This window comes from Phyllostomus discolor, chromosome 7, assembly GCF_004126475.2.
Source record: "Phyllostomus discolor isolate MPI-MPIP mPhyDis1 chromosome 7, mPhyDis1.pri.v3, whole genome shotgun sequence".
NCBI lineage: Eukaryota > Metazoa > Chordata > Mammalia > Chiroptera > Phyllostomidae > Phyllostomus > Phyllostomus discolor.
Genome location: NC_040909.2, coordinates 45,434,611 through 45,447,736, shown reverse-complemented (window position 1 = coordinate 45,447,736; position 13,126 = coordinate 45,434,611).

The following is a 13,126-nucleotide window of genomic DNA, read 5'->3' as shown; positions in this document are numbered from 1 at the left end:
TTTGGAAGATCTGTCCATTTTTGATAGTGGGGTGTTAAAATCCCCCACTATAATTGTGTTGCTGTCCATATTTTTCTTGAAGTCCTCTAAGATTTTCTTTATGTATTTGGATGCTCCTATATTGGGTGCTCATATATATTTACAATATTTATGTCTTCTTGGTGGATTCTTCCCTTGAGTATTATGAAGTGACCTTCTGGGTCTCTCTTTATGGACTTTTTTTGGAAGCCTATTTTGTCTGATATGAGTATTGCTACCCTGGCTTTTTTATCCTGTCCATTTGCTTGGAAGATTTGTTTCCAGACCTTCACTTTCAGCCTGTGCAGGTCTTTTATCCTGAGGTGGGTCTCTTGTAGGCAGCATATGTGTGGGTCATGTTTTCTTATCCATTCAGCTATTCTATGTCTTTTGATTGGAGCATTTAATTTATTTATGTTTAAGGTTATTATTGATAGGTACTTATTCATTGTCTTTTATGTACGTGTGTTCCTCTCTCCCTCTTTTCCTTCCTTTCCTTAAAGCAGTCCTTTTAGCATCTCTTGCAGAGCTGGTTTGGTGGAGGTGTATTCTTTTAGACTTCTTTTGTCTGGGAAGCTTCTTATTTGGCCTACTATCTTGATTGAGAGCCTTGCTGGATAAAGTAGACTTGGTTGCAGACCTCTGGTTCTCATTACCTGGAGTATTTCTTGCCATTCTCTTCTGGCTTGAAGTGTTTCCATTGAGAAGTCAGCTGTTAGCCTTATTGGGGCTCCCTTGTATGTTACTTCCTTTTCTCCCTTGCTGCCTTTAAGATTCTCTCTTTGTCTTGAAATTTTGCCATTTTAATTATGTTGTGTCTTGAGGTGGGCCTCTTTTGGTTCCTCTTGATTGGGACTCTGTGTTTGCTGGATTTGTGTGACTTTTTCTCTCATCAAATTATGGAAGTTTTCCATCATTACTTTTTCAAATAAGTTTTCTATCCCTTGCTCTTCTTCTTCTCCTTCTGGTATCCCTATTATACGGATATTATTACGTTTCATATTGTCTTGCATTTCTCTTAATCCCTCTTCATTCTTTCTGAACCTCTTTTCATTTTATTGCTCATTCTGTGTGTTTTCTTCTACTTGTTCTCTAGCTCGCTGATCCGATCTTCTGCTTCATCAATCCCGCTTTTCATTCCTTCTACTGTGTTCTTTAGCTCATAAATTGTACTCTTCATTTCCTCTTGGTCCTTGTTGAGAGTTTCTATTTCCTTTTTTATGTTGATATAGTTTGCAGTTAGATCGTTATAGCTTCCCTGTAGTTTCTGGTAGCTCATTGTGAGTTTATTGAGCTTCCTGACGATCATTGTTTTGAACTCATTGTCTGATAGTTGAGTTGCCTCTATTTCATTTAGCATTTTTTCTGAGGCTTCCTCCTTTCTCTTCATTTTGGGATTGTTTCTTTGTCTTCTCATTGTTCACGAGACTCTTCTTGTTAGCCTCTCTTTCTTAAATTCATCTGTTCTGGTTCCCTGTGGTTATGGTGTGAACTTCTGTGGTAGAATACCTGTGGGATTCAGTGGTGCAGTCTCCTTCATGTATCCTGGTGTTCACAACTTCCCCCTACTCTTTTTTTTTTTTTGTGATCAGTTGTAGGAGTAAGGCAAAATGGTTTAAAACATCAAGACAGTATTCTATGATATTTACATTAGCAGCCAATAGAGAAGAGATGGGATATCCTTTGGCTACTTATAGTGTTGACCGTGATCTTCCACCCCACTAGCCACGTTTTAGAAAGGATGGAAAGAAGATAAGACTCTTATTGGGGACGAGAGGATTGTTAGTTGGATCTAGAAAGCTGTGAGGCTGTGGGAGGTCAGACTCTGAGGTAGGGTGGGAATAAAGATTAGTAAATAGGAGTAGTGTGTAAAAGAATAGAGACACCCCCCACAATAATATAGTTTAGGAAATTGTGATGTGGGCTGAGATCAGGGAGGGGTGTTGAGTACTATTTACAATTATATGAACTAGGTCTCATTTACAGTAATATTAAAGCAACAATCATGTGGCAGAATCTATGAGATCTAGATAACAAGAATAAGGAGTATAGAACCTTGAGAGGTGTACTAATGGAACACAAATGAAGGACAGTAAATTATCAACACACTGTGACTGAGATAACAGGGGGAACCTATCAAATGACAGTATAACCAGCCAAGCAAAGAAGATTATACAGAAAGAAAAAGAATACCAAAATACTATTAAAATAAAAAAATGTCAGAAAAGTGAAGAAAAGGTAATACAAATTTGCAATAACTTGCAAACTCAAAAAAATAAATAAAAGGAAAAAAAGCAGAAGATGGAATGCAGCGGAGATAAATTTGGAGTGGAAGGAATAATACTAGGATGAAAGAAAGAGACACATAAGGAATTGAGAGATATAAAAATAATAAGAATTAAAAAATAAAAAGTCACTTAAAAACGAGATAAAATCAAACAATCTAACAACAGCCAAAAACAAACAACCCCCCCACCCCCGTCCCCAAAACCTCTTGTTGGTTTCTAACTGGCCAGACCAGTTTTTCTGATCTTGTTGGCTTCAGCAGGCTGAGGGGTCTTTGGAATGCTTATTACTCTTCCCAGTCAAAACTCAGTCTGTCTCTCAGGTACTGTCCCAAGGGACAGCAGGGCACTCTCCCCAGAGCCAATCGGACGTTCCCCTGCAGCACTCTGGGCCCTCCTGAGCACGCTCTCTGGAGCTCACTGCCATAGTCTCCCAGGTTCTGGGGCCCCCCCGCAGAGCTCCTGCGTTTTTTCCAGGTTCACATGCAAGCTCCAGGGATCCCAAGGAGACCCGCCCTTCCCCCAGATTTCACCATGGCAGGCTCTATGCTCTTGGGAAGCACCACATCTTTTCTGGATTCATGGTGCAAGCTCTGGGGATCTCAAAGGGGTGCACACTTCCACCAATTTCCCTGTTCTTGGCTCCAGGAACCCCCGAAGCATCGCATCCCTTCCAGGTTCACTCCTTGAGAGTGGGGATCCTGAAGGGGTACGCGCTTCCCCAAGTTCACCACCACAGGCTCCAGAAACCCGAGAAACCCCAGAAACCCCATGCCCTTTCCTTGTTCAGGGCTATGAGGTCTGGGTTTTCCACAGATCCACACTCCCACTGGGCTGGGGGTGCACATCCGGGCCACCCCTGGTCATGCAGGCTGGGGGCACTCACCCCTCCCAGGGCTATGCATGGGTGCCTACAGTCCCTGTGTGACTGTCTCCCAGTCCAACACCCCTGTCTTTGCCTTCAAGCAACAAGGTCTCCCCTGGTGTTGCTCAACTCCTGTTGTCCAGGGAGGGAGCAATGACTCCGCTCTCCTGGGTGCCTTGAGGCAGACCCGGGAGCACCAGGCCTGGGGGCTGCAACTCCCCTGGTCTTTGCGCTGATCCCTGGGTCCCTGTTGTCCTGAAGCAGTCTCCTTACTGTCTGGTTTTTCAATGTCTGCTATAATTTTTGATGTCCTGTTTTCATAAATGTTTCGATAACCTAGCCCCCTTGCTCTGTTCCTCCACCGATCCATGATATTCTCTCCCCTGCACAGAGGAAGGGGATCACGCTCCCTCCAACAAAGCCGCCATCTTAGGACCCCCCAAACTTTAAACATTATAACATCAAAATCATAGGAGTGCCAGGAGGGGAGGAGGAAAAGTAAGAAATTGAAAACTTACTTGAAAAAATAATGGAGAACTTCCCCAATTTGGTGAAGGAACTAGACACGCCAAGTCCAGGAAGCTCAGAGAGTCCCAAAGAAGTTGGACCCAAGGAGGAACACATGAAGACACATCATAATTACATTAGCCAAAATTAAAGATAAGGAGAGAATATTAAAAGTAGCAGGAGAAAAGGAGACAGTTACCTACAAAGGAGTTCCCATAAGATTATCAGCTGAGTTTTCAAAAGAAACCTTAGAGGGCTAGAAGAGGCTGGAAAGAAGTATTTGAAGTCATGAAAGGCAAGGACCTACATCCAAGATTACTCTATCCAGTAAATCTATCATTTAGAATGGAAGGGCAGATAAAGTGCTTCCCAGATAAGGTAAAGCTAAAGGAGTTCATCATCACCAAGCACTTATTATAGGAAATGTTAAAGGGACTTATCTAACAAAAGAAGAAGATAAAATCTATGAACAGTAAAATGACAAACTCACAACTACCAACAACCAAACATAAAGAAAACCAAAAACAGAAATAAATAAACAAACAAACAACTATAACAGGAACAGAATCACAAAAATGGAGATCTACATGGCAGTCTATTAGCGGGTAGTGGGTGGGGGAAAAATGGGGGAAAAGGTAAAAGGCATAAGAAGCATAAATGGTGGGTGCAAAACAGACAGGGGGAGATTAAGAATAGTATAGGAAATGGAGAAGCCAAAGAACTTATATGTATGAACTTTTGACATGAACCAAGGGTGGTGGGGGGTTGATACTGGTGGGAGGGAGTGTGCAGGGCATAGAGGGATAAAAGGGAGAAAAAAATGGGACAACTGAATTGCATAATCAACAAAAATACTTAAAAATAAAATAAAACATAAAAGATAACTGAAACAAAGAGCTGGTTCTTTGAGGAGACAAGTAAGACTGAAAACATTTAACCAGAATCATCAAGAAAAAATAAATAAAACCAGAATTGAAAGAGGAGAAGTAACAACTGACACCACAGAAACACAAAGGATTGTAAGAAAATATACAAATAACCATATGCCAATAAATTAGACAATCTGGATGAAATGGATAAATTCCTTGAAAGACAAACTCTTCCAAAACTGAATCAAGAAGAATCAGAAAATCTGAATAGGTTAATTATAGCTACATGCAAAAAAATGAAACTCAACCACCAACTTACACCATACACAAAATATACTCAACATGGATCAAAGACTTACATATAAGTTGTGACTCCATAAAAGTCCTAGAGGAGAACATAGGCAGGAAAATATCAGATATTTCATGCAACAATATTTTCACCAGTATGTCCCCTAGAGCAAGGGACATAAAGGAAAGAACAAACAAATGGGGCTTCATCAAAATAAAAACTTCTGCATGGCTAAGGAGAACATCAGCAAAATGAAAAGGGAACCAACCATAGGGGAAAATATATTTCCCAATGATAGCTAGGACAAGGGTTTGATCTCCAGAATATATAGAGAACTCACACAAATCCACTCCAAGAAGACAAACAACCTAATTCAAAAATGGGCAAAGATGGAGATACAGACACTTCTCCAAGGAGGACATACAGAGGGCCCAGAGACATATGAAAGGATGCACAGCATCAATAGCCATCAGAGATGTAAATTAAAACTGCAATGAGATACCATTTCACACTGGTCAGAATGGCCATCATAAACAAATCAACAAACAAGTGCTGGCAAGGTTGTGGAGAAAAGGGAACCCTAGTGCACTGTTAGTGGGAATGCAGAGTGGTGCAGCCACTGTGGAAAAGAGTGTGGAATTTCTTCAAAAAACTAAAAATGGAACTGCCTTTTGCCCTGGTAATTCCACTGGTGGGAGTATGCCTTAAGAATCTTGAAACACCAATTCAAAAGAACCTATGCATCCCAATGTTCATGGCAGCACAATTTACAATAGCTAAGTGTTGGAAGCAGCTTACGTGCCCATCAGTAAATGAGTGGATCAAAACACAGTGGTACCTCTATACAATGGAATACCACACAGCAGAAAGAAAAAAGGAGCTCTTACCATTTGCAACAGCATAGATGGAACTGGAGAGCATTATGCTAAGTGAAATAAGCCAGGTGGTGAAAGACAAATGCCATATGATCTCACTGTTAACAGGAACCTAATCAACCAAACAAGTGAGCTAAATATAACAAGAAATAAAGAACAACATGGAAATAAAGAACAAACTGACAGTGACCAGAGGGGAGGAAAGGAGGGAAATGATGTGGGAAAGAAGGGGAATGGTCATCAGGGAACATGTATAAAGGTTCCATGGACAAAAACAGTGGGGGGACGGAGATTGAATGTGGGAGGTGTTGGTGAGTAGGGTAAGGGAGAGTAATGGGGTGAAAATAGGGACAGTTTTAATTGAATGACAACAACAACACAACAAAAGCAAATAATGAAATGGAAGCAGTAATTAAAAAAAAAAAGAAAAACTTCCCAACAACCAAATGTACTGAATAGCTTCACAGATGAATTTTAACAATATTCAAAAAGAATTTAACAAATATTCAAACTATTTCAAAAAAATCAAGAGAAGGGAATGCTCCCAAGCCTATTTTATGAGGCCAGCATTATTCTAATTCTAAAACCAGATAAAGATGCCACAAAGAAATAAAATCAATATCCCTGATGAACATAGACACTAAAATTCTCAATCAAATATTAGCGAACTGGATCCAGCATAACTTAAAAAAAATCATACATCATGATGAAATGAGATTTGTTCTGGGGATGCAAGTATGGTACAATATCTGCTTATGAATAAACAAAATACACCACATAAACAAAATGAAGGATAAAAATACCAATAAAATTTGTTGATTATATCAACAGATATAAAGCATTTCATAAACCAGCACCAATTTATGATAAAAACTCTCAGCAAATTGGGAATAGAGGTATCATACCTCAACACAATAAAGGTCATACATGACAAACCCACAGCCAACATCACACTCAATGTGAGAAAAACTAAAAGCATTTCCCTTAAGATCAGGAACAAGACTGGAAAGTCTACTTTTACCAGTGTTATTTGACACAGTACTGGAAGTTCTTAGCCACAGTAATTAGACAAGAAGAAGAAATAAAAGGCATGCAAATTGGAAAGGAAAAAGTAAAACTGTTGCCATTTGCAGACGACATAATACCCTATATAGAGAATCCTAGAGTCCACCCAAGATCTACTAGAATTGATAAATGAATTTGGTAAAGTAGCAGGATACAAAATAAATATCCAGAAATATGTTGTATTTTTATACACCAATAATAAACTGTCAGAAAAGGAAACTAAGAAAATATTGTGATTTATAATGGCATAAAAATAAATACTTTGGAATAAATTTAATCAAGGATGTAAAAGAAGTGCACTTGGAGAATTATGACATTAAAGAAAGAAATAGAAGAAGATACAAATAAGGAAAGCATATACCATATTCATGGATTGGAAGAATCAACATCATTAAAATATCCACAATACCCAAATCAATCTATAGATTCAACACAATTCCTATCCAGATACCAATGGCATATGTCACAGAGCTAGAAAAAATATTCCAAAAATTTATATGCAAATACAAAAGACTCTGAGTAGCAACAGCAATCTTGAGAAAGAAAAACATATTTGAAGGAATCATGCTACCTGATAATAAACTATAGTACAAGCCCATGGTAATCTAAACAACATTGTACTGACATAAAAACACCCATATAATCAATGGAAGAGAGTCAAGAGCCCAGAAATAAACCCACACCTTTATGGTCAGTTAATATTTGACAAAGGAGGCAAGAACATACAATGAGGACATGCTGGTGGTCAATTAGTCCAAACTTGCAGTTATAAAATAAATAATTTACAAGATATAATGTATGGCATGTTGACTACAGTTAATAACAATCTCTTGCACATTTGAAAGTTGCTAAGAGAGTAGATCTTAAAAGTTTGCATCACAAAAGAAAAACTTTTTGTAGCTATGTATGGTGATGCATGATGTTAACTAGACATATTGTCATTCATGTTTTGCAATAATACAAATATTCAATCATTGTATACTGAAATGAATATAATGTTATATGTTGATTAAACCTCAATAAAAATAAAAACTATAACAATATGATTTTTATGCAAACTAATGTTTAAAATTTCAGTAATCTATGTTGGAGAAATTTGAAGTGAGTTTCAAAGTTTGAACTGGGGGCAGTTCTGAGGTCTCTAGTAGCTTAAGCTAAATAAAATAAAATTTGCATTAAAAAACTAGAACTAAATCTAGGAAATAAGAAATAAAATGTTCAGGGAATGGTGCCTGCCTGATTATTGAAGTGAAAAATGTACATTATTTCTTATTCTAGTCAGAGCTCTGACAATGCTATTGGCTTTGAGGATATTAACTTTTTAGGAGGAACAGAACACCCATTTATCACTAGCATTTTGTGGTTATTTCTTATGACTAACTGACCTGTGCTATCATAGGAAACTATCCCTTTACAATCCCCCCCCACAAAAAAAAAAAACAAAACCAAAAACACCCAATTGAAATGTGCTTAATACACAGCTTTAAAGCTAAATTTTAAATATTCTAGAGTGGTATTTCTAAAACTCCCTTGTTGAATTATTTTTTAAATATGTTTAGAGATAAATCCACTTTTCTGGAGTGAGGGACTATAGAAGTATTGCTTAAGTGTAAAGTCATTAGACTCTAATGCTTAGTCTATCTTTTGTTTTAGTCCAGTGGCACTGAAATGAAGTAAAACGGTAATGATTATAAAAACATATCATTATCTAAAAGATGTATGACAATCAAAATTGTGGGCTTTGTGGCTAGTATGCTACAGTTTATATCCCAGATCAACCATATTGCCATTGTGTGACATTAGGAAATTTAATCTTCCTGGGAATCATTTTCCACCTATGTGAGCTGGGTCTCATAATAAAACCTACCTTTATTTGTTGAGAGGTTTAACTGAACGTATTCATCATGCAAAGCAGAGAAAGCTGAGTAATGTTGGAGATATATATATATGTATGAAGTGTTGAACAAATGGTAGTTAAATTTATTTAGGATTGTTGCAATATGTTCATGTAGGTAATATGGTTTTACCTGACATGATAATTGTTTTCTCTTCTGTAGTACACAACATGCCTTTTTTCTTAATTTACTACCCTTTCTCCTGTTCCAAGTTTTCTTGGGACGGTTGTCAATCAAGTTACCTTTTTTTCTTTCCTTAAAAAGAGGGTGCTTGACCCACACAGATTCACTCACAATCTCCCTACAAGGAAATGAACTTTGAGAACAAAATCTTTTTGAGGAAAAAATCATTTTAATATAGACCTTAAAAAAACTTGCCCATAATTCCTCCTACTCTGCTCCTGCATTTCTATCCTTTCATAGATTTGATAAACTACCCATTTTTTACACATTAATTTGCATTTTCAATAGAATTGGTTTCTGATGCTTACAACCAAAGGACCCTTGATGTTTCAATATTAATATTTTGATATATGTCAATTGACTTTTTATACTGTTTGTATAGTTTTATAAATTACAGATTTTCATTTGTGTTTTTCCTACTTTTTCACTGCATATTATATAAATTTTTTCTAATAATATTAAATTTTTAGTAAACATCATTTCTAATGGCTACATAGAGTTCTACTGCAGTTTACTTAGCAAGCTCCCTATGTTGGACATTTCAGATGTTACCAGATTTTGCTGTTGTAAATAAAGTATAGAAGTGTTTGATAACAAACATGAGCACTACATCAACCTAGCCAACTTTAAACCTTCTGTTTTAAACATGGGCCAAATCAGGTCAGAGTAAGTAAAACTGGAAATCTTTCAACCTTACACTAAACAGTGGCACATCCTCTGAGCATCACAGATTGTTCCATATCCTCCTCATCTTGCATCAGTAAGCTCAGACCACATGTTCCATTCATTCAGGGTTGATGATAACAAGGACATAGATACTTGAAAATGTTTTTACAATTAATAACATGCATTTCAATAGATAAATGTTGAATGCTGAAATGTCCTAATAACTATTGAAAATAATCTTAATTAAAAAAATTTATAGCATGGCTGTTGTGGCTCAGTGGATTGCACATCGTCCTGCAAACTGGAAGGTCACTGGTTTGATCCCCAGTTGGCCACATGCTTGGGTTGTGGGACAGGCCCCCAGTTGGGGGGATGTGAGAGGCAACTGGTCAATGTTTTTCTTGCATATTGATATTTCTCTCCTTTCTTTTTCCCTCCCTTCCCCTCTCTCTAAAATTAAATAAATAAAATCTTGAATTTTTCTTATACAACAGGCCATCACAGAAAGTGGTGTTTTTTAGTCATATCAACTCTGTCTTTATTCCTGAAGCTAGTTTTGTACCATAGAATTCAACTACAGACCTAAAGAAGCTGAGTCAGTATCATGAAAAAGTTCTACTAAGCTATATTTCAGGAAACAGTGATCTCAAAAAAAGCAATCTTGTAACCATCTCCATAGATCTATCTATATAGGGGTGTGTGTGTGTGTGTGTGTGTGTGTTTGAGTGTTTAATGCTTCAGAATTAGGATATTTTTATGCTTTGTAATACTCAGGTCTTTCTGAAACCTGAGCTCAGAGAGATGATTATTTTTTTCTTTATAGATGTAGACATGCAGGGTTCTAGGTGGCTTATTATGCACATGAAATCACAGAAACCTGTTAGAGTTAACACAACTAACTGTTTTTGGAAAAGACACAATGAAAGTTTGTACATCCAGTAAGAGAAAGTGATTTGAGTTTGTTATAGTTTGAGGTTTCTTAAGAAGTTCTTGAAATGTTAATGGCATATTTTATTAACACGTTCACAGCAGTTTCTTGAAACATAATTCTGGTAATTAGTATATTTATGGGGTATCATCAATTCATTTCAGTATTAATTCAAACTCAAATTAACTTATCTTCTATTTAAAAATAATAACAATTTTATTCCCTGGGACAGTATAATGAGATCAAGTGGATCCAGGTTGCCTGGGGCTGGGCTTCCCAAGGCCAGGTCTATTTTTCTTGGCATGTGTTTCCCCCTTTACTACTTCCTCTTCCTTTTGATAGGTTTACATTTTTTTTTTGTTTCCAGAAACTTAACATTGATAAACATGTTTGCTTAGTGTCACCAGTTTCAATATACTGTCCATAACCTCATTTGTCAGTTTGTTACTTTTAAACATCTTATTAATAACTATTAGAGAGTGATGAACCTCTGATACACTTAAATAAGCTGTTCCCAAGTGTTCTGTTCACAAGACCCCTTTAGATGCCTAAAAATTATTGAGGACCCTGAATAACTTTAGTTCATCTGAGTTATGTCTATTGATACTTATCAAATTAGAAATTAAACCTAATAAGGAATTGAATTATTTATTAATTCATGTAAACTGACTAGATGTTAATAATTAATAAAGTATATAAAATATGTTCTAAAGCAAACAATTAATGAGAAGAGTGGCAGTGTTTTATATGCTATTTGGGAATCTCAGATGGGTTCATACCTGCTTCTGCCTTCAGTTTGTTTCAGCATGTTGTTTTGGTTGAAGTAAATGAAGAAAACCTGGCCTCACATGCACAGGTAGTTGGACAAGGGAAATGAGTATTTTAATATTCCATTCAGAAGTCATTATGGATAATCATCTTTGATGCTATAACAGAACTTGATAAATGGTAGTTTCTTAAAGGTTAGTTGTAATGTGGAATCAAACCCTTCCTCTCAGTGAACATTTTAGACTCTGTTTCATTAATATCCTTTACACTCCCTTGAATTTTGACTGGAACTTTTTACCCATATGCAACTTTGTAACATCATGCATTGGGTCTTTTTACCCATATGCAACTTTGTAACATCATGAATTGGTCTTTTGGACAATATCAGTTCATTCTGTTACTATATTGTTGAAGAGAAAAATTATTGACACTTGTTAATATAGTAAGGAAGACTTCATTCCCCACTATTGCAACAGGTATCATGACTAATGTAACAGGGGAGAGATCTCGATCAGGCTCAGTTCCTAATACAGTAAAGATATCTGAGGAGCCAATGAGCAGACTAAGGGGGATTAGTGGATGAAAAATTATTGTAAAGAGTCATTAAGAGTAGGGATATTTTGCCTAACAGGGCTTGCTGAAGGCAGGTAAGGATTATATATCAAAGGTGGGGCATAATGAATTTGATCAAATATCAACAGTTGAAGGGAACCTCACTAAACTGACTTTAGCAGGATCCTGATGAGCTATGTAGGAGCAGCAAAGATGGGGGCAAAGTCAGGGTCTAGTTGAGAACAAGGCTCAGAAGAGCCTAACTAATGATGTTGGTTAAGAAGAACGTTTTTGTCAATGTCTTCTAAGTGTTTACATATTTCATTATATAGTTTCAGAAAATCACAATTGTTAATATCACAACTAAACTCATCAGAAAATGTTTAAGTATTGAGAAGTTGTCAAGCTGACAGTGGTGGAGTTTTCCAATATTCTAATTTTTTTCTACTTTAAAGCTCAACTTCTATAACTTGCATTAAATGGCATTATTTTTTTCCCTTGAGGTAACAGGCTTGCTTTGTTTTTAGAAAATGTCTATAAATGGCCAATGTTGAATAATCATAGTTTGTGCTTCATAGTTCTTGCAAGTAAAAATGACATTCCATGAGAAAAGTGACTTGTTCACTTGGCAACCAAAACAATTGTACAATAGCTCTCTCTCTCAAAGCACCCTTACATCTTAGTATGCAAAATGCTTTATACAAGGTCTGTCTAGAAAGTATCCATCCATATAATATAAAAAATAGAGACATTTATTGCAAAAGATGTAAGATACAAGAAACATTGTCCATAGGACAATGATGCTTCAATCCCCTTCAAAGTAGGCAACTTGGGACCTCACACAGTTCTCTCAATTGACATCAGCTGCCCCATTGTATTTTCCTGAATCTCATCAATAGTCTTCCTTTTCAGAGGTGATTTTAGCTTTAGGAAAAGCCAGAAGTCACAGGGTACTAAAAATGGACTGTAGGGGGCCTGAGTGACCTGGGTGATTTGATGTTTTGCCAAAAAACTCTGCACAAAATGTGATGCATGAGTGAGTGTGTTGTCATGATGAAGCTGCCAGTCACCAGTTTCCCATTATCTGTGGCCTGAATTATCTGAACAGTTTCCATGGAGGAATGTTCAAGCTTAACAAAATTTGGTGCATATCTGTTGCTCTACTTGCATGCAATGGTCACACAGTACACTTGCTCACTCAATAGCGTCTACTGCCCCCACTGACTAGTACAGTAAAGTCATCATTGTTCACACATGCACATTCCAGTCCACTCTCCCTGGCTGCCAGGTTACATTGATGTGGTGCAGAATGTTCTCATTATATTTACAATGGCTGGACTTTTTTCAGACAGATCTCATAG